Source organism: Canis lupus, chromosome 32, assembly GCF_048164855.1.
Source record: "Canis lupus baileyi chromosome 32, mCanLup2.hap1, whole genome shotgun sequence".
NCBI classification, from domain to species: domain Eukaryota; kingdom Metazoa; phylum Chordata; class Mammalia; order Carnivora; family Canidae; genus Canis; species Canis lupus.
The window spans coordinates 16,095,778-16,117,402 of NC_132869.1; the positions used below are offsets into that span (position 1 = coordinate 16,095,778).

The 21,625-nt window shown below is 36.1% G+C and overlaps 1 long non-coding RNA gene across 3 annotated transcripts in view; it reads right to left on the reverse strand.

Moving 5' to 3' along the window:
- The window catches only part of LOC140622653 (uncharacterized), a 101,099-nt gene that overhangs the window by 28,726 nt on the left and 50,748 nt on the right, over positions 1-21,625 (reverse strand). For all 3 annotated transcript variants that reach the window (XR_012022343.1, XR_012022345.1, XR_012022344.1), the window contains exons 4-5: positions 12,431-12,557; positions 11,144-11,285 (exon numbers count right to left, since the gene is read on the reverse strand). This is a non-coding gene — a long non-coding RNA (uncharacterized lncRNA). The remainder of the gene's footprint in view (positions 1-11,143; positions 11,286-12,430; positions 12,558-21,625) is intronic.

Below are 21,625 nucleotides of genomic sequence, written 5' to 3' on the forward strand. Positions count from 1 at the left end.
TTAGTAGTTTTTGTTTATGTTGTGAGGTAAGGATTGATGATCTTTTTTTCCTATAAGGATATCTAGTTGTTCCAACATCATTTATTAAAAAGGTTCTCGGGAAAATAAATAAATAAATAAATAAATAAATAAATAAATAAATAAAAATAAAAAGGTTCTCCTTTCCTTATTTTGTCTAATATTAATGTAGCCACCTTGACATTCTTATCTTGACAGTACACATTTGCTTTCTTCCTTTATTTTCAACTTGTGTCCTTGTATTTACCAGGCATTTTTTATAGATAGAATATAATTGGTTTTGGTTTTTGAACTAGTCTGACAATACCTACTTTTTGTTGAAATATTTAGTCCAACAATTGAAATTTTAAAATAACATTTGTAATAGCATCAAAATATAAAATATTTGGGAATAAATTTAACAAAATATGTATAAGATTTGTATAGTAAGAACTATAAAGCCATGCAGAGAGAAATCAAAATGCTAAAACAAATAAAAAGATATATCATGTATATGTTCAACTGAAATCATGTGTTTTGTGCATATATTACATGTGCATGTGTGTGTGCTTGTGTGTGTGAAGCAAACAAATTCAAAAGGGAAAATTCTCCTTGTTTTATATAAGCGGTTTTTCCACTGTGTCACACAGCCATGGAATGTTAGATTTTAAATTTGAATCTAGTTTTGTTATATTTCCAAGTCCTCTATTATTTCCAATACATGATATCACCTGTCTGCATCTACTTAGTATGCTTAAGGAATGCCTAATTTTCAAGAACTTCTGGCTTGTTGAGCTGAGAAAGTGACGCATTTGGTCTTATAACCTGGATCAATTGATGTTGGCCCAATGCATTGACCTTTGCCTGGTTCCTTCCTTCTTAGCTAGGTAAGAGATGGGTAGGGGTTATCTCAAATCTACCCTGGATTACACTTGAAATTACTTATATTGGATTTCAGAAGAATCCTGAGAAGTTTTCCTTGAATCACTTAATAGGAAGATTAATAATTATAAAATAGGAGTCATGAGAGCTTTAGAAACTTCAGACATGAGAGCTTTAGAAACATTAAACTGTGATGGACTAGTACCCCATTCTCTGATCTTTAATAAATAAAATCAGAGCTTTAGAAACCTGTATGTAATTTTGCCACATTAAGTGTATCCAGCTCCCCCAGACTATTTCTACATAGAGTTAGTGTGAACCTTTTCCTGTGAGATGTTCCACCAGGTTGGTTGAACGGGTCAAGATGGCAGGAGGAGCTGAGAAAACGGTCATCTATTGTGAAGCTAGTCTTGGAGGGGAATAACCTAAACAATTGTGCAGACAACATCCTTAAAAAGGAGAAAGTTAGCTTCAGAAAAAAAAAAGAAAGAGGTACAAAGTGAATCAAGATAGGTCTGAGAAGACCTTTTAGGTTTGGGGAGGACTGTTACCTAGGGGTAATTTATGTTCACTTGACGGCTGGAAGAAACCAGATTGACAGACAATAGAACTTCATATTCCTCAGGCTAAGCTCTAACTCGAAAAGACAGGAGTAAAAAAGTGGTCAGATGGAAAATATTATTATATTTGTTATAAAAATAAAGATTATTTACTTTTCACTTATTCATTCTACAAATCTTATTTGACAATTTACTAAAAACTTACCTTGGCAGAATACTGAGGGTAAGTAAATATTCAGACATGGTCCCTACCTTCAAGCAATATACTGTTTATGGAAATAAATACATAATAAACATTTATAAGGTAAGTGCTATATCAGGTTAGGCAGTGATCAAACCACAACACCCAAATCTAAGTGGCTTTGCACAACACATTTTTCTTTCTCTCTAATGCATTGCCTGCTGTGGGTCTGAGTGCCTCCATATGTTGGTTTATTGTTCTAGCTACTGCGGTCTCCTGACAATCTCACATTAACAGGTGATTTGAGAATCATCATGACAGAGGAAGAGAGAGCTAGAGAATAGAGCATCAGAATTAAACACTTTACCAGGAAATGACACCTGTCACTTCCACTCATATTTCACTGCCCAAGAAAGGTGTATGGCTTACTTTTGTGGCTGGTAAATTGAGGAAAGCTGGTATTGGTAAAAAATGCTGACTCCTACAGTATTTACACATGTGTACATGTATGCTTTGTGAGAGAGGTATAGTCAAAAGACTATGGGTCACTGTCATGGAAAAATAAACATGGAAAAATAGCAATGGAAAAATAAGTCCTGACATATATAGTATAAGGAAAAGATAATTATTAAAATAAGGTTCTCTCTGTGCACTCTAATCTCTAATACAGATAATAAAAATATGAATTTTGCACCCATTTTATAAAATCCTATGTGAAATGCAAAATAAATAGAATATATGATTCCGGTTCTTAAAGATCATGTAATATAATGGGGAGGTGAAGCAAACCTAAAGAAATGCAGTAAAAACTGATCAATCTGATAACCTCTGAACTGGAACTCTTTATTACTTCTCTACATATATAGGACAATGATAATGATAACCTTGAGACTCTGCAAAACCCTGAAGTGCTTTCAGAATCATTAAAGAAAGATTAAAGTATTTTCAGTATAGTTTAGGCTTGAGGCTATTATTAAATTCGACTACTAGACAATTGGCCATTCATGCAACATATATATTACATATCTCTAGTAACTGGAAGCTGTGATGAACTAGAGTACCCCATTCTCTGATCTTTTATAAACAAAATTAGAGAAACAGATAAACATTTGTTTCTAGCAACATCTGCACAGAATTGCTTATGCATATTGAGCAATCATGCTGATTTATAATGGGAGTAAGATGGAAGTGGGTTAAGCAGGGGATTATATAAAAGGCTATCTGAAGGAGATGAGTATGGTTTGCAGTAGAGGTGAGAGGTATTTTGGTGCATAGGGAAATAAAGGTGGGAGGGTAGAAAAAATACATAGTGGTAAAATGTGTGCTCAATAAATGTTAGCTATTAGATGTCTGCCAATATCTATTCATCCTATTCACACCTAAAATATGTATATTCATCTGCATTTTGGCTAATTCCATCTCTGAATACCTCAAGCTCAAAAGAGAGAATTTTCCTCTCTTTAACCTAACCCACTTGTATGCTATGTTTTCTTTTTATTCAGCCTACTGAATATGCTTCAACACTTTCATGACTATATCTCCATGTTTTAGCCACACAGCACATGCTCAAATATATTAGTATGTGAATATTTCATATGAATAAAGGCTAGGTGGGACACCTGGGTGGCTCAGCGGTTGGGCGGCTGCCTTTGGCTCAGGGCGTGGTCCCGGGGTCCTGGGATGGAGTCCCGCATCTGGCTCCCCAAAGGGAGCCTGCTTCTCCCTCTGCCTGTCTCTCTGCCTCTCTCTTTCTATGTCTCTCATGAATAAATAAATAAAATTTTAAAAAAGACTAGGTAAGAGCAATGAAGGACCTGGATTTTGAGTATGACTCCAAGGTCATAAACTTAGGTAGAAATGCTATTGGAATTGTGAGGAAAAGAATGTGGGCATGAGAATCAGGTCTCGATTGTTGTCATTATTTGACAGCTGCTTTACTTATTAGCAAATGCTTTGTACTAACAAAGCATAAATTATCCAGAAGGTCTCAAGCAGTCTTTCATTGCTTTCAAATGTTTCCATACCTCACCAATTTTGTCCTCTGTCTTCAAAAAACAACACAACATTCTGGAAAAGAAAGAACATAAAACTCTGCCATGATGGAAATTCAATGTCCTTCTGGCTTATGTGACTCTTAAAATATAAGAAGACACATCCTCTGGAAAGATTCCTGAAGGACACAAGTCTGCATTATTTTACAAGAAAAAAAAGGGTATGCTTTGATGGATGGATAATAAAAGTGTGGGGGGAAGAAGAAGATATTTCAGATGAAAGAAATGACAGATAAAGAGGATTAGTGAAGGGTCAAAACAATATATGAAGATATCAACACTCCTTGTACAATCATTCAATAAAAACATCAACAACAAAAGTCTGGCTGGCAATAATACAACCAAAATGGATAATTTAAGAGAGAAAGTAATCAAATGGAGTTCAACATGGCCATTAACACTTATTTACTGGTCTCAGTGGAATAAAATACTGAAAGACAGGAGCTTGAAGTGAATAAAATTGTATCTAACTTACAATCAAATGAAAAGATAGTGGGCTTAGAGCCAAAAAAAAATTCCTTAATTAAGCTTCTTTTCAATGATTTTAGTTTAACCAGCTGGATTTTCATTTAAAGTTTTAAAAAACTACTCTCTTATTCAACCTTTTGAAAAGAAGGATTTTCCTTTTAATGGGTAATCTATTTCTTTTTACAAAATGAAAGCCAGCAATATCTGGTGTTCTGCACACATGGAAACACAATAAATTGACACAGAAGTGGAAGACACAGCCTCTCTTTTCAGAGACATGACATTCTATGAAGAAGAAATATATGGCAATTGGGATATAAGGACACATAGGTCATGGGCATCCAGCTCACCGGACCTGCCTCAGTTTTCAATTGAAAGTTACTTTGTTCGTTAGTCAACTTAGGTGCTGATAATAGAGGTTCTATGCTTAATATAACATCATGATTTTGAGGATGACTCCTCCATAAAAGTGCAGTTTAAGGTAAAAATATTCCAATTAAGTAGTTCTCTTGCCATATTCTAATATATGCAGTATAATTTAGTAAAATATTCACTCCTAAATACATAAAAATTATTTACAATTCTGGAACTTGAAGAGGTAAGCTTTTATCACCTGGAAAACTCTCTTTCATTATGATGCTGAATAAATTGGATGTTACTATATTAGGAAACAAATTTCATCTTTCATCTTTTTAAATTTTAAGATAAAATCACAATATAAATATATAAATGTATATGATGTTTCTGTGTTAGAATATTCAGTATAAAGGGACAGTTTTATCAGGTTAAAGTTCTAATTATTTAAATGTCAAGTAATCAAATGTCATGTTTTATCTCTATACCCACAAATAAAATTGAAAAACTGTGAAATAGACAGCCTCTTTAAATCAACAAATATTTGTATCTCTGCCACTAGTGAATGCTGAAGATGCCATTGGATGGAGTGATATATAGCCCCTGCTCTCACAAACTTACTCAGTGGACATCCATTGCAATGGCCTTAGGAGGAGACAAAATAATACAAATTTATAGATAACTAATACAAGGCAGAGTAAACCCGGAAACAAAGCATCAGAGAAGTACATTTAATTGGAGAAAATTAGCAAAAAAAAAAAAAATAATAATTGGAGAAAATTAGCAATGGCTCCATAGAGAAGACAACCTTTAAGGAGGATTTTGAAAGATAGAATCAACCTGTAAGGAGGGAGATAAGGTGGTAGGGCATTTTAGGGATCTTAAGAGCACAAGCAGGTGGTAAAGAATGAGATGGATTTGGGGGAAATGCTGAGTAGTTTTAAATAGACTTTGAATAGGAAAACTGATAGATAAGCTTGAGTTAGATTGATGTAACACTGTGAGGCTCTGAATGCCAGACTAAGGCTTTTGTACACCTTTCATGCAAAATATGCTGTTTTGCCTTGCAGTCTGCCCAGACCAGAGGCTATGTCAAAGTCACTTTTGAGTGCAAATGACCTAGGTCTCCGAGTCTTCAGCAAAATCCTTGGAGATCTCTCTGATCAGCTTTTCTTGAATTCTTAGTCTTCTTAAATGCATGTGGGCAAATTATTTTTTTCCTTGATGATTAATGTCCTATTCAACAGGTGCTCTATATTCAGCAGAGTGTCTATATATGACACTCTATAACTGCTTGTGAATACAAACATTTCTATAACAGATTTATTGAAATATAATTCACATACCATAAGATTTACTCTTTTAAATTGTACAATGCAGCAGGTCTTAGCACATTTACAGAGTTGTTATGTTATTGTTACCGATATTTAATTTTAGAACATTTTATCACCCTAAAAAGAAACTCCATACCCAGTAGGTATCAATTCTCCATTCTTCCTACCCCCAGTCCCAAGAAACCATTAATCTATATTCTGTCTCTATTGCTTTGCCTAATGTGGACATTTCATGTAAATAGAATTATACAATATGTGGCTGTATTGGTCAGGGTTTTCCAGAGAAACAGAACAGGATGTATATATGCTTATATATGAGAAGAAATATATTACAGGAATTGACTCATGTGGTAATGGAGGCTGAGAAATCCCTCCCACAATCTGCTACCTATAAACAAGCAAGCTAGTGGTAAAATTCAGTACAAGTCCAAAGACCCAAGAACCAGGGCAGCCAATAGTGTTACTTCCAGAATCCAGAGGGTCAAGAGCTAAAAGCAACTTACGTTGAGCAGAAGAAGATGGATATCCCCTCTTTAGAAGAGAGTCATCCTTTCTTAATGTTTCTGGTTCCATTTGAGTGAGGATGCCTACCCACATTGGTGGGAGTGGATCTTGTCACTCTGTCTACTGAATCAAATGCCAATCTCTTCCAGAACTTCCTCTCAGACACATCCAGAAAAAATATTTTACCAGCTATCTGGACATCCTTTAGCCGTGTCAAGTTGACACATACAATTAACAATCACAGTAGCCTTTCGTGTCTGCCTTCTTCCACTTAACATGATGTTTCCAATGTTCATCCATGTTGTAGAAGTATCAGTACTTCTTTCCTTTTCAGAGTTGAATAATATTTCATTGGCCGGACGTATCACAATTTGCTTATCTATTCATCAGTTAATAGATAACTTGGTTTGTTTTCACTTTTTCCCTATTATGAATGATGCTGTTCAAAATATTCATGGACACATTTTTGTTTGGATATGTTTCATTTCCCTTGGGTATATATCTAGGAGTGGAGAACTATGTCATGGTAACTCTGTCTTTAACATTTTGAGGAACTTTCCACTGTTTTCCAAAGTGGCTGCACTATTATATAGTCCCACCAATAATGCACAATATATGAGGGTTTAATTTTCTTCATATCTTTACCAGCACTTGCTATTGCTGCTGGTTTTATTTTAGTCTTCCTAGTATATGTAAAGTACTACCTTGTCATAGTTTTTATTTGCATTTCTCTAATGCTAATAATGTTAAGTATCTTTGGATGTGCTTATTTTTGCCATTTTGCATATTCTTTCAATAAATCTTTCCAAATCATTTGTTAATTTTTAAAAATTGGGTTGTCTTTTTATTTTTGAGCTGTATGATTTCCTTGTATATTTTGCATGTACCCTTATCAGATATGTGATTTACAGATATTTGCCTCAGTTCTGTGGGTTACATTCTCACTTTCTCTATGATGTCCTTTGAAGCACAAAAGTTTTGCATTTTTGCTGGTGGATAATTTATCTATTTTTTTCTTCTTATTGTGCTTTTGGTGTCACATCTAAGAAACCATGGCCTCGCCTAAGGTAGAAAAGATTGATTATATTTTCTTCTGGGATCTTTATAGTTTTAGCTCTTATATTTAGATCTCTGATCCATTTTCATGTAAGTTTTGTATATTGGTGTAAGGTTGAGATCCAACTTCATTCTTTTGCATGTTGGTATCTAGTTTTCCCAGCACTATTTTTGAATAGATTATTCTTTTTCTATCGAATTGTCTTGGCACCACAGACATGAATGTGTTCTAATGGTTACTATACATGTTTGAACACATACTTACTTATCCTTTATTAAATTATTTCATTAAATTTTAGATTAAATATACTATTTTCCAAGTGAACAATTATAAGAAATATAGATAGATTAATTTCTTGTAAGTTTGGTGGCCTTAGCAATTGACATAAAAATTTGGTCTTGTCTCCAAATTATAAAAGGGGATTCCTACTCAAATCCTGAGACTACTTTCTGTTTCAGAGTCTGCTTCTCAGAGAATTCACCTGAGACATCTCTATTAAGGGGACAGGGCTATTCTGGAATGCTAAAAAAAGAGAGGGGGGCCGGACAGGGCATCTGAATAGAGAGGTCCTATCTATAGTAGAGTTCAATTAGAAGTCCATGATCTTTGTGGACAGATCTTTTGTCAAAAGACAAAAAGAGGAAGACTAAGTATGCCTGCACAGTTTCTCTTTCTGAACACATTAAATGAGAGCAGAGTGAATGAAGGGATATAGAGAGACCAGGATTGCAATGCTAACACATAGTGATCTGTATGAAAAGAAACATAAAGGGGAGGAGAATAAGCATTTTCCCCAGTCATGTACCATATACCCCTGGCAAAGTGCCTTGCTCTGGTGCAGGTTTTAAATCTTTCCTGCCTCTCTCCCCATTCCACTTTCCCAAGGTATTCCCAGTGAGAAGAATCTGATATTTATCATTTTACTTATAGCTTTAAGATGAAGGTTTACCACATACAGACTATAATTGCTTCTTGATTGTAAGGCCTTTTATATGAACAGTCATCCCAGGTGATGAATTTTTCATTTCCTTTTGCCCAAAGACCAACTGACTCATATATCTTGCTCAAAGCAAAGGATAGCTTTGTTGAGAAACTTTTTTCTTTTTTTCTATTCGTTTTTTTTTTTTTTTAAACCACTATTGGCGAAAATGCCATTATTGCTGGCTTTGGTCTAAATATATGCTAAATTTTGGATAGAAATATGGCAATTCTATTTGGGGCCAAGAATTCATTTCTGGTCCCTATGAAATGACATTCTTGGCTCTACTTTATATGGAGCCAAAGGGAATTGTTCATTAACATTTGCAAGCTGCTTCTTTGTATTCATGGTCTGATGAAAATGACTTGGGAGCCAGAAATTGTGAATTGAATTTCCATTTCTGTCATTGACTCCTTGTGTGACCTTGGACAGAACTCTTAATTTCCCTGAGTCTATTTTTTCTATCTGTAAAATGGGGATAAAAATAATAGTGGATATTTGCTTTATGGCTTAATTTCCCATACATAATTTTTAAAAAGTCTTTTTCTCTAATGAGGATGATACAATTAAATGGATCATGCAAATAAAGTTGGAAAATTAAAGTTTCATGTAAGTGCAAGTTTCAATGGCATGACTCACATTAAGGAACTTTCATATTTCTGAAAATTTGGTATCAAGTATAGCACATCATAATCTTTTCCATTTTTAAAATATTGATGTACCCACTTTAAAAACTGTTGACCTTAGAGTGTAATATCAACCATTAAATTATGTTTTTAGAAACATAGTTTTCTGATAGAGCAGATGTGTCCTTTTTTCCAAAATTTCACTATGACTGGTTTTCTAATGATTTCTAGGTTATGGCAGAGTTTTGTTACATGTGGTTTTGTGTCTCAGAGGACAGCATAATGTCTAAGCCCACATAATAACAGTTAGTTATTACACAGTTCTAAAGTATTAAAAACTCAGATAAAACACACATTCAGAGGTAGTTTTAGGAGCTCTAAATATTTTTCAATGCACATGGTATGTTACCTAAACAGAATTTAAATAAAAACTTAAAAAATATTTTTAATGCAAACAAAATTCATTTCATGTTTTCTTTAAATAGTGAGCTCGTCAGCTCAACTACCTAAAAAAACTCCAAGTTTACACAACTTTTAAGAAACCCATCTGTCATGAGAACAAGGCACATTCTGCTCTCACATCACAAAATGAAAACAGCATTTTAGATTGTTGCTGGGTCTTTGGGAGCAGGAGAGTCTCTTTAGAGGCAGCATGTGGCTCTACTTCTCCTGAGCAAAGTTTCATTATCAAGATGCCCATTGTATAAAAGATAAGCTTTTGGTTATTTCCTAGATCATACTGTAGCATTTACCTATTGAATCTAAAGAGGCTTATTTCAGCTCCATTTTTATTTTGTGATATTCAGGGATTTAGCATATGATTGAGTTCTATTGTTCTGTGTATTACTTGTTATGTTACTAGGTAGATGTTTGGGTTAAGCTTGGTTTCGATAAAATAATGGCAGCAAAGCTACTTCAAGGAACTCATTCCTCTCACAAAGTGGCTCACAGAGTAGGTAAGGTTCAGGTGGAGGCTAAGTCACCTATTCAGAAGTTGTTATCAAATATAAACAGAGATTCATGGGTGCCCTCCCTTGGATATTTTTATCTGGTTGGGGAAATGATCTGGGAATTTGAATTGAAAAGGAGAAAAAAACCCTTTCCAGATGATTCTAAAGTCCAACCATGTATGAGAATTACTGTCTTATAGTTTCCTGAAGGCCTCTGTGAATTTGGGATAAATGTAACTCATGTGATCAAGTAGTTCCAGCACCAACATTTTGCTTCCCTAGTCCATTTTTAGTCCTAGTTTATGTGGGCCTATTTCATCCTCATGGTACTTAGAGCTGATAGTTTGCCTCTTGACTTCTATTTCATATGTGCTATAAATACCATGTTTATTTATTTTCCCAGTTGATTCCTTAACCTGGAATAATTTCAGAATTAGGCGTGTACCTAAGTGCTTAGGCCATTTATTAATTTATTCTTTCAAGATCTGCTGAGATATCACATATGTGCCCAGCAAGCACATTTATTTCATATGTGAGTGCAGAGGAGGGGGACCTCCAACCACAGCAAGTCTCTCTGAGGAAGGGGGATATCAAATGGAGACTCAGGTGGGTGGGTGAGGTGGAAAGGTCAAAAAAAAGATCAAAACTGCAGGATATAAAAAAGGTGAAGGTGTTTTTTTTTTTTTTTTTTGTCTCTCTATCCCCTGACCTATCACACACTTTGTATCTCTCTAGGTTGTACAAATTTAGTAGCTGGTGTTGTGTTTCTTATTTAAAAAATAAAATTACTATTACCCTGATTATTGAGGATTACTTCAAATTCCTCATTCAAAGCTCTTAGGAAATATTAATATCAAACAGAGATTTAAAAGGCAACCTTTGAAAATCCTACCAGATTGAATAGCTCAGATTCCACTGTTATGCTCTGCTGCATCCTGTGTATAGTAATAATATAGGACATTAACTGAAGATTATTTTCAATCTGGGCCATCCTTTTATGTCTTCAAAATGGCACGCTCATATAATAATCTTATTCTATAATGTCGTTTCTGCCAAAATAAGCCCCTCTTCCCATTAACCGTGTCACTGACTGTAATAGCCATGACAGTGATTGAGATTCAAGTGAAACGGGAATCAGCTGACTTCTGCTGGATTCTTGTGAAGTTACATTAGCTAATACCTCTCGACAAAGCTACTCACCATCCAGACTTCTTGGCAGCTTTTTAAAACAAGGTTCTCAGCATCGAAGGTGCTCCAATCAGTAGATGGCTCTGAGGAAGGTCTTACAGTCTTGCCTTCTAGTAGCTGTGCCCTTGCTGAATTGAATGGCATTCCCATTATTCTATGGATAATGAGATGAGATGTGTTTATCACAGCAATTTATTGAAAACAAAATGTCACACATTAGCAAACTAAAATTATAATTAAAGGAAAAAGAGAAGAAAGCTTCTGCATAAACAGTGCCAAAATTTCAAGGGACCAATCCTTAGAGGACAGAGACATCAGGATTCAAATCTGATGAGTAATTTTCCTAGGCCACGCAGCACCAAATATATCATCTGACACAGTTCTTTCTTTGATTTCCACTTAGGTTTAATGGTTGAATAATCATGGCTCATAAGTTTATCTTTAATAACAGTCACAGCAGACAGTTTATTAGCAGATTCTGCAGGCTGCAGGGTTGTCATTTGCTGTTATAGTGATTGTCTGTTTTAAATATCACAGCTGTTGGTGTTTTTATTTATTTATTCATGATTTGATTCCTGCCTCTCCCACATCTCTGACGCTCAAAGGCAGGCTATTTTCCTTTCCTCTTTGAATTGTGAAAGGCTGCTGTGACAGTCCCTCGCCCAGGCCGTGGAGTGTCACACAGGGTCCTGTGGTGCCGAACAAACAGCCGCGTCTTCCTGAACCTGGCAGCCCTCTTTATGAGAGCCCAGCCTTCTTGTGCAGGCCTTTCTCTGTCAGGGAGGGGTGGGCGTGAATGGAATCCTAGCAGGGGCTCTGGGCCAGTGAAGCCCCTTCTTCATGCGTTTCTTGGCCAGGAGAGTGGAACCACAGGAGAAATGCAAATGCCCAGGCCTCTACTTTCCCATGTGAGAGCACCGTGAATAAACATAGGAAGCACTGTGAGCTGCAGTCTCTGAATTCAGCTGACGGGAAAGCTTGGTCATCACACATAGCATCTTTCATTGAGTTGTGGGGGGACAGGCTTGTATTGAACAGATGACATTATTTCATTTGTCTTCAGAAAGGCCCTGTGAGGAAGAGTTTATATAGAGTGATACCATTTTGTTAAGAGAAAAACTGGGGCCTTACATTCTCAGCATGACTGAGAATCAGGCACGGAATTAGAGGACGATGCTGCTGCTGCTGCTGGTGGCCGATCTGGGGAAACTGAATGTACCCCAAGCGCCAAAATCCTCCCCCTCCCTCTGAGGAAATCTGCTTCCGGTATCTTCTGAGTAAATAAAATAATGCCCCCACCTGATAGCTGAGAGGTGGACGAAGTGACATTCTGCAACATATGCCTGTAGTGAGCATCCCTTCACCAGAGAGCCTGTGAAATGTGTGCAGTTGGTTTTCTATGAGCAGGCTAGGATCCCTGGGAGGCCTGGAAGCAGAGAGAAGAAAGGCACAGGAAGAATTAGGAAGGAAAGCAGGAAGCACATCTCACCCATTTCTTGATCTCTGGAGGGGCATGTTCTGTCCCCTATATAGTCTAGAAGATATCTATCAATTTCTGGCCAAGTCAAAAAAAAAAAAAGGGAGATTCAGAAGATCTCTGTGCCCCCTACTGCTCTGGGGGAGGAATTTTCACAATCTGTGAAGAGGTGATCATCCTCCCCTTTACTACCAGCAGCAGATTAGCAGATTTTTTTTTTTTTTTTTTTGGCTTCCCCTGCCTTTCAGTAAGTGCTTTTGTAAAGTAACAGTAAAAGCTAACGTGCAATAATATTTCAGAAGTTAATGGTGGGTGCTGAGGATTATGGAGCACTTCAATTTTTACTGTTGCTTTGCTAATAACTTTATCAAAATAATGAACACCAGAAAGTGGTATTGATTGGTAAGCAGAGTCAGATCCAGGACTCAGTACTGTGAACCTTTCCACCCGCATGGCTCCAGATGTACTCCCCAACGTCGGGTTGCAGTCAGATGATGACATCCTTTTTTTAACAGATTAGATGCCTCTCCCAGAATCCCATGAGAAGTAATCTCAATATCAGCATCATCATTCCTCACTTTTGTGCAGCTTCATAGTTCTCAAACTTTGCCCCTCAAAAGCCCTCGGAGTCTGGAAGCCGGGTGCCAATATTCCAAGGCTAAAGACCAATAATTAGTCATTGTCAAAATAATAGAAATGTAATAGACATAATGTCAATACAGCAGATATGATTTTGTTTTATTTTAAGCTCCTTTGTCCATAAATGCTTATTAAGATTTTGACACATGATAGTGTTTGCCTAAAAATGAATATTGCCCAGTATCTATCTATCTAAACCATTTGTTGAATCATCATAAAATCCTATTGATTCTACTTTGATGTAGCCAGCATTCAACTAGTTTTCATCATGGCCACACCTACTGCTTTGGTCTGAGCCACCAAAGATTACGGCACTGACCTCCCAAGAGGTCTGTTTGCTTCTGCTTTTGATACTACCTAGTCTATTTTCTACCCAGGAGCCAGAGTGAGCCTTTGAAAATGTAGGTCAGGTGATATGTCTTTTGCTAAAAACTCAGCAATGGTTCCCTATTTCACTACCAAGTAAGGCACAAATCTCTATCATGTCCTATGAGGCCCAGTGTGGCCTGGCCCTCTCTGACTTTGCCTACCCTTCTTCCTTTCATTCACAAGGCTCCATGCACTCTGGCCTGCTGGCTGTTTTTTCAACATGCCAGGTAAACTCGTACCCTAGAAGCCATACTCTATTTTTCTGCCCAGGATGGTTTGTTGCCAGATATCTGCTTGGCTGCAACCATTACTTCTTTCCATTTTTTTCTCAAATCTCATTTTCTCAGTTGCAATCACTCTGCTTTATACTGCTGTTTCCCTTTCCAACTCCCATTCCCTCTTTCCCAGGTCTACTTTCTCCCCATTTAACCTATTAGAATTACCATGCGAACAGCAATCTTGGCCTTTAACTCTTATTTCACAACTTCTAGTAAGTGCTCAAGAAATGTGTTGAATAAGTGTCTATTATGTGCCAAACTCTATGATATACGAGAACTAGCAAGACATATGTGCTGGCTTATAGTTTGGTGTTGAAGACATACGTACAATTAACAAGCAGATACAGAAAAAAGAAAGAACAAAATATCAAATGAATAATAATGGAAGAAATCATTAAGGCACCGTTAAGCTGAGTCTAACCATTTGTGTGTGTGTATTTGTGCATGTTTGTGTGTATTGCGTGTACATATAGTTGTGATCTCATTCTGCATCACATTGTTCTCTTTTCTGCCACTAAAATGGTTCCTCTACTGCAATTCAAAACATTAGTATTCATTGTGATCTCCAAGGAGCACTATGACTTTCAGGTGCTCCACACCTGAGGAAATTTAAGAACTTCTATTTGTGTGGTGATTTTCAAAGGGCGTTCACATGTATTTTTTTCAGCTAATTCTCAGAACAACCTTCAAAATTCAGGTCTTATGTATTTTCTTCTTTGATATGGTCTCCCTGTTTTGAGTTTCAAGCTTTAAGCAACAACATTGTTAGGTAATTTTGTAAATGAAGACACCTATAGGTTCTATGAGATTCCTTATATGTAGTCAGTAGTCCCGAGGCTACTAATCTGTGTTTATTTGCCTTTCTTTCAATTTCAGGCCACTATTATGAGTCTTTCTCTCAAAGTAAGATTAAATTCTGCAATAGTTGCTAGGAGTGGAAAAAGCGCATCTTAACATAAAATTTTGCTTTATTACTATGCAGTTAGCAGGACCCCAGACATTGGATCTTCTTGTCTTTCAATTTTGTGGACATTTATCCTGTACTTGTATAAAAGACAGGCTTTCAGCATTGTAGGAAATACAAAGGTGGATAAAACAGTACCTTGTTTCAAGAGCTTGTAGTTGAGGAGGGGTGTCAATGATGTCAGCACTAGTAGAATACTCTGTGCATACAAGGTTGCTTTGTATGTATGTATAATTTTTTTTAAAGATTTATTTATTTATTTATTTATTTATTTATTTATTTATTTATTTATTTATTTATGATAGACATAAAGAGAGAGAGAGAGAGGCAGAGACACAGGAGGAGGGAGAAGCAGGCTCCATGCCACGAGCCCGACGTGGGACTCGATCCCAGGACTCCAGGATTGCGCCCTGGGCCAAAGGCAGGCGCTAAACCGCTGAGCCACCCAGGGATCCCCTATATGTATAATTTTTAAATCGACTTTCCATTTTTGAATAGATTTAGGTTTACAGAAAAGTCATGAAAATAATATAGAGACTTCCAATATATCCCACACCCAGTTTTCTCTCTTGTTAATACCTTACATTATGGTACCTATTATGTAGCTAATGAACCAACATTGATACATTATTATTAACTAAATTCCATGCTATATCAGATTTCTTATTTATTTGTATTTACTTATTTACTATCTTTTCTCTGTTCTAGTGTTCTAGACCCCATACAGAATGCATTACATTTAACCACCATGTTTCTTTAGGCTCCTCTTGGTTGCAACAGTTTCTCAGACTTTTCTTATTTTTGGTGACTTTGACAGTTTTGAGGAGTACTAGTCAGGTATTTTGAAGAAAGTCTCTCAACTGGGATTTGTATGATGCTTTCGTCCTTATTAGACTGAGGTTATGGGTTTGAAGGAAAAAGACCAAAGCGGTAAAGTACCACTTTTATCACATTATATCAAGAGTCACATACTCATGCAATCAACATGAGTTACTACTAATGATATTGATCTTGATCAATTGACTCAGATAATGTTTTTCAGGTTTCTCCACTGTAATTTCTGTGATTTTTATTTACCCTCTACTTTGAAATCAGAATTGTACAGAAGTTTTCCTGGACTTTCTGTTTTAAGTTTAGACTTTCTATGCCTGAACCAACTCACCTTCCTCATATTTCCAAGATTTTCTATAGATCCTTTTGTCTTTTATTGTGGCCCAGATATTAGTTTGTTGTCACCCATGGAGAAATACAATTTTGGGAGTGGAGTGTGTTTTATTATTTTAAATTGGTGATTTGGGTTAGCCATGAAATTAAATTCCTTGGCTTACCAGCAATAAAGCTAAAAATTGCAAAAAGAAGACTTATGATTAATTTTGTGGATTTACAAAATTCCAAAATAAAAGTAGTTTAATTGCAAGTTAAAGATGTAATGCAGATGCAGTCGAATCTAAAAAAAACAAATGAATAAACAAACAAAAAGCAGAATCAGACCTATAGATACATAGAACTAATGGTTGCCAGAGGGGAATAGGGTGGGAAGTTGAGCAAAATGGGTGGGGGGAGAGGGAAATACAGCTTCCAGTTATGAAACCAATAAGTCAGGGGAATAAAAGGCACAGCATAAGGAATAGAGTTAATAATATTGTAATACTGATGTATAGCTACACTTGTGATGAACATAGCATAATGTATTTACTTGTCAAACTACTAAATTTTACACGTGAGACTTAACATCTTTTGTCAATTATACTAAAACTAACTAAATAAAATAAATAAAAAAGACCAGATACATACAAGTGGGAAAACGGAATTTTAGGAAAGAAATAAACAAAAATCACCTGTAAATATCAAGAGACAATTACTGCTATTGATTGAATACCTATAGCCATTTTTTTACATTTCTATATGTGTATATATTTATCCAGGTATCTATATATCTTCATTTTCTTTTGATTTAGGGGTATGATTTTATATGTATAGTTTTGTATTTTTTTTTTACACTGAATTTTTTTCTCATTAAACTTTATTTTTAATAGGTCTCAAAATTCTGTGACAGATTTTTGGTCAAATGGTTTCCATTAAAAAGTACTGATTTTAAAAACTAACTTAAAATTGCTATAGAAAAAAAACAAATGATACATAAAACATCCTCTTTTCCCTGTAAGTTTTTACATTGCATTTTTATCATTGACGAGATTTTACCATTTAACTTAATTGGCCAGTTGAGACAAGCAGTTCTAGACCTTCCACCACTGATTAAGACTGAGGTTGCAGTTATTAGAGATAATATTCATTTAGCCTACTGAGTTTTATGGGAAGACTTGATGACCTTACCAGCTCCAGCAACTTTTCTCTCCACAGATTTGATGATAACCACAGCAATGGTCCATTAGAAATAACAAATGGCCAAATGATCCTGAGAATAGTCAGAGAAGCTCTCATCATATAAGCTTTCCAAAAAGCATATCAACCATGACAACATCACCAGATCTCAAAAATTTAAGGCCATCTTCCAGCTTCTTACCAGAATGGTGATTGATCTTCTCCTTCAGCTCAACAAACTTTGCAAGCAACGTGAGCTGCGTGACAATCCAGCACAGGTTCATAGCCAGCACTGATTTGGTGTGGGTGATTCAGGGTAATCACCTGAGCAGTGAGGCCAGTTACTTTCATTGGTGGGTTATTTTTGTTATCACCACCCAACTGCAATGATGAACATTTCTGACAGACACATTCTGGACACTGAACTCCACACTCTCCCAAGGAAGAGCTTCATTTAAACTTCATGGTACAGGGTACCTGGGTGGCTTGGTGGTTGAACCTTCAGCTCAGGTCCTGATCCTGGAGTCCTGGGATTGAGTCCCACGTCAGGCTCCCCATGGGGAGCCAGCTTCTCCCTCTATGTCTCTGCTCTCTTTCTATGTCTCTTATGAATAAATAAGTAAAATCTTAAAAAAAATAAACTTTGTGGTACATTTTAACAGACTTTTCTTCAGTTGTAACATGGATGATAACAAAAATGACCATAATGCCATGTTTGAGAACACAGTCTCACAGAGACAGTAACAACATCACCAATTCTGTTGACATCCTAGAAGAACAAACCCAAGGGTTGTCAATTGGATGGATTGGTGGCAGAATACAATCCAGAGCTTCAAGCAGTATTGTTCCACTGGCATTGCCATCTTTACTGGTGACTTTCCATCACTTGAATCAAGCCATGTTTGTACTTGGCTCCAGCATGTTGTCACTATACCAACCAGAAACTGGCTCAAATGCTACTGTGTCTGGCCCGCAGCCAGTTTTCCAAATATAGGTGCTGATTTCCTTAATGATTTCCTTGAAATTTCTCTGGATGAAGAATGTCTCAGTGGAATCCATTTATTTTATTTTATTTATTTTATTTATTTTTTAAAGATTTTATTTATTTATTCATGAGAGATACAGAGAGAAGGAGGCAGAGACACAGGCAGAGGGAGAAGCAGGCTCCATGCAAGGGAGCCTGATGTGGGACTCGATCCCGGGTCTCCAGGACCACACCCTGGGCTGAAGGCAGACTCTTATCTGCTGAGCCACCCAAGTGTCCCGGGATCCTTTTTTTTTTTTTTTTTTTTAACACCAATAATTAGTTGTTTCACAGCTAGTGTGTAAGCCAGAAGTGCATGCTTATAGGTCTGACCATTTTCGGATATAGTATGCTTCAAATTTTCCAGCACCAGCAACAACAATCAGGCAGAAAATTTTAGGCACAGCCTGATATGTATCTAGAATCATGTTTTTGATAAAGTACCTGTATCCTGGGGCATCAATGACAAAAACATAATACTTACTGGTCTCAATTTTCCACATGGAGTTATCAATGGTGATCCCGTGCTCACATTCAGCTTTCAGCTTATCCAAAACCCAGGCATAGTTGAAGGAACCCTCTCCCATGTCAGTAGCCTTCTTCTCAAATTTTTCAATTTTTTTTTTTCAGTCTCCTCACATTTGTAGATCAGATGGCCATAGTGGTGGGCTTGCCTGGATCTACATGTCTAATGATGTTGATGTTAATTTCTTTCCCTGTTTTGGCTTAGATTTAGCAGTAGTTTTCATGATATCTGTGTTCTGGAAGCAAACTCATCAAAAAAGGTACACTAGGGCAGCCCGGTGGTTCAGTGGTTTAGTGCCGCCTTCAGCCCAGGGCCTGATCCTAGAGACCTGGGATCGAGTCCCACGTCAGGCTCCCTGCATGGAGCCTGCTTCTCCCTCTACCTGTGTCTCTGCCTCTCTGTCTTTCTCTGTGTCTCTCATGAATAAATAAATAAAATCTTTAAAAAAAAAAAAAGGTACACTAAAATTATATATGGAGGATTTATTTCCCTCTGTTAATTAAGTTAAAAATGACTAATTCTAGTAGAAGCATTTAATCATATTCTTAGTGTTGGCAATTTTATTTAGGGAATTTATAATAATATAATTATAATTTATAATTCATAATTATTTCCTCTGTCAATTCTCTGATGAGCATCTTTGATGCATCTTTTAAATAATCTTTGTATTTTATGTTATTTCCTTATGATAGTATCTATGTCAAGCTCATTAGAATTCACATTCTTGATGGTGGGATGGAATGTATACCATATGACCACAGAATTTGCCATCTCCCTTTTCTGAAAATCAAGGCAACTAGTCTTGTGCCTCTGAAGGAACAGAATCTGACATAATGTTCTTCTACCTCTAAGATTACATGATTTTATGATTAGCTACTCTTAGAAATCCTTTCTAAAGGATTGTAATATTTTATATATGTATATATATTATATATAAACATACTTCAATATGGACAGTATAACTTAGACTAGGCCTATTGAAATTAAAATTAAAATGTCATTAGAAATTGGATAAATTGTTAAGCTTAATATTTTAATTGACATGTTCAATATCATTCACTCAGGAAAAAATAAGTGAAATCCAGAACACCATCTTGAGGCGGTAAGTAGAACTTGAACATGAGCTGATGTGATTCAGTTAGATTCTATAAATATAGTGGAATAAGGCATATATTATGAAGTAGCAAAGTTAATAGCACATTTCACATCAAGCTCTAAAAGGCAAGCATTGGAAATATGAAGTGATTCTCCCAGTATAGTTCATGTGGTTTTAGTCTTAACTGCTATTGTGGTGAGATTAATTTCAATCATATTATTGATCTGAGATATAGAGAATTTGGATAGGTTCCAGAGGAAATGAGAATAAAAATGAAAATGATTAGAGGGTTGATTGGGAAAAATTGAACTCATTGGGATTACTGAGTTTGGAAGCAGGCTAAGGAGAGACTTAATGACGGTTTCTGACCGTAGAGGTAACACTAGTATGATTAACTATGTGTAACCGGTTTCAACTTCTACGAGGGAAAAGGCACATTTACACGAATATGGATTTATTTTGGTCATTGAGAAGACGTAATAAGCTAGTGGACAGCTGCAATTTGTTATCAACTGTAGGATGCATTGTAGTCAGGAGAAAGAAGGCTCATAGTTTACAAGGGGAGGACCCATGGAATGGATGAAATTGCAGAACAGAACAGTGTGCAGAAGGAAGTGATATCACTGCTTACCACTTTAGATGATGCCTCTTTACAACTGGCTAGGGGGCTACTGAATATGGGCCATAGTCCTCTTTGTTATTCTGTGCTTATTGTACATTAGCAGGAGTTGACTGGAATCAATTCCCTTTGCTTATATGAATGGCATCTGTGAGCTTCAACATAATACTTTTAGCTCGTGTAATATAAATGCAAAGTATGTATCTCTGTAAGTCACAGTGATTGAGAAGGAAGGTTTACTTTCCTCCAGTATAACAAATTACTCCTCTGGAGTATGTTAAACACTTTTGGGAACTTATTTTGGTCATTGGATCAATAAATCACTATTTGAAAAATTAATGCCTTAAATTATTTAGTAAGTTCTAGTTGGTGAGTTTACACAGATCTGAAACTTGGAGTAGGGGTATTGTGCATTCCTCAGGAGGAATAGAATTGAGTATTATATGGTTAAAGAATGGTGTTGACAATGCAGATTTTTTTAGTAGTCAGGGACCCATTTTGTCTGGTATTTAGCTTAGGGCAGGGACAGCTCCTCATGTGGTCCCTTATCTTTTCTCATTGCTCTCTGACTCTAACTATAACCCTTCCACTCAGACTCTGTTCTTGGATTCTGCTTGTTTCTCTCCTCCTTTGAACTTTCATTAAATTTGTCTACTGAATTCTTCTCTTGAAACAACATAGTATAACATTAAGACTGTGTTTTTGAGGCCTTAGACATGGATTTGAAAGCAGCTCCATCTCTTTCCAAATTTGGAACTTTCACAGAGTTTCTTAACCTCTCTGAGATGCAGTTTCCAGCACCTGTGAAATTAACATGATAATATCTATAATGCAGGGGTACTGAAAGGATTAAATGCAGTAACATTTATAACAGATTTATATGAAATGTGTGACACACATTAAAATGAAAAATTTCTAGGAAATATCATTCAATAAATATTTGTTGAGCATTTATTATGTTACAGCTTTGTGCACAATAGTGTACAGTAGTTTGAGCTGAATAAAGAGTTAATGATGATACAGAATAGTTCTCTTATATTCATGGAGCTTACAGTAGATTATGATTCACCATTGATTCAATAACAGCTTTACAAGGAAAAAGCTACATTAAACTATGTATTAATTTTAAGGTACACCATGGTTTCAGTGATATATAAGAGGGGAAAATGTATACAAATTT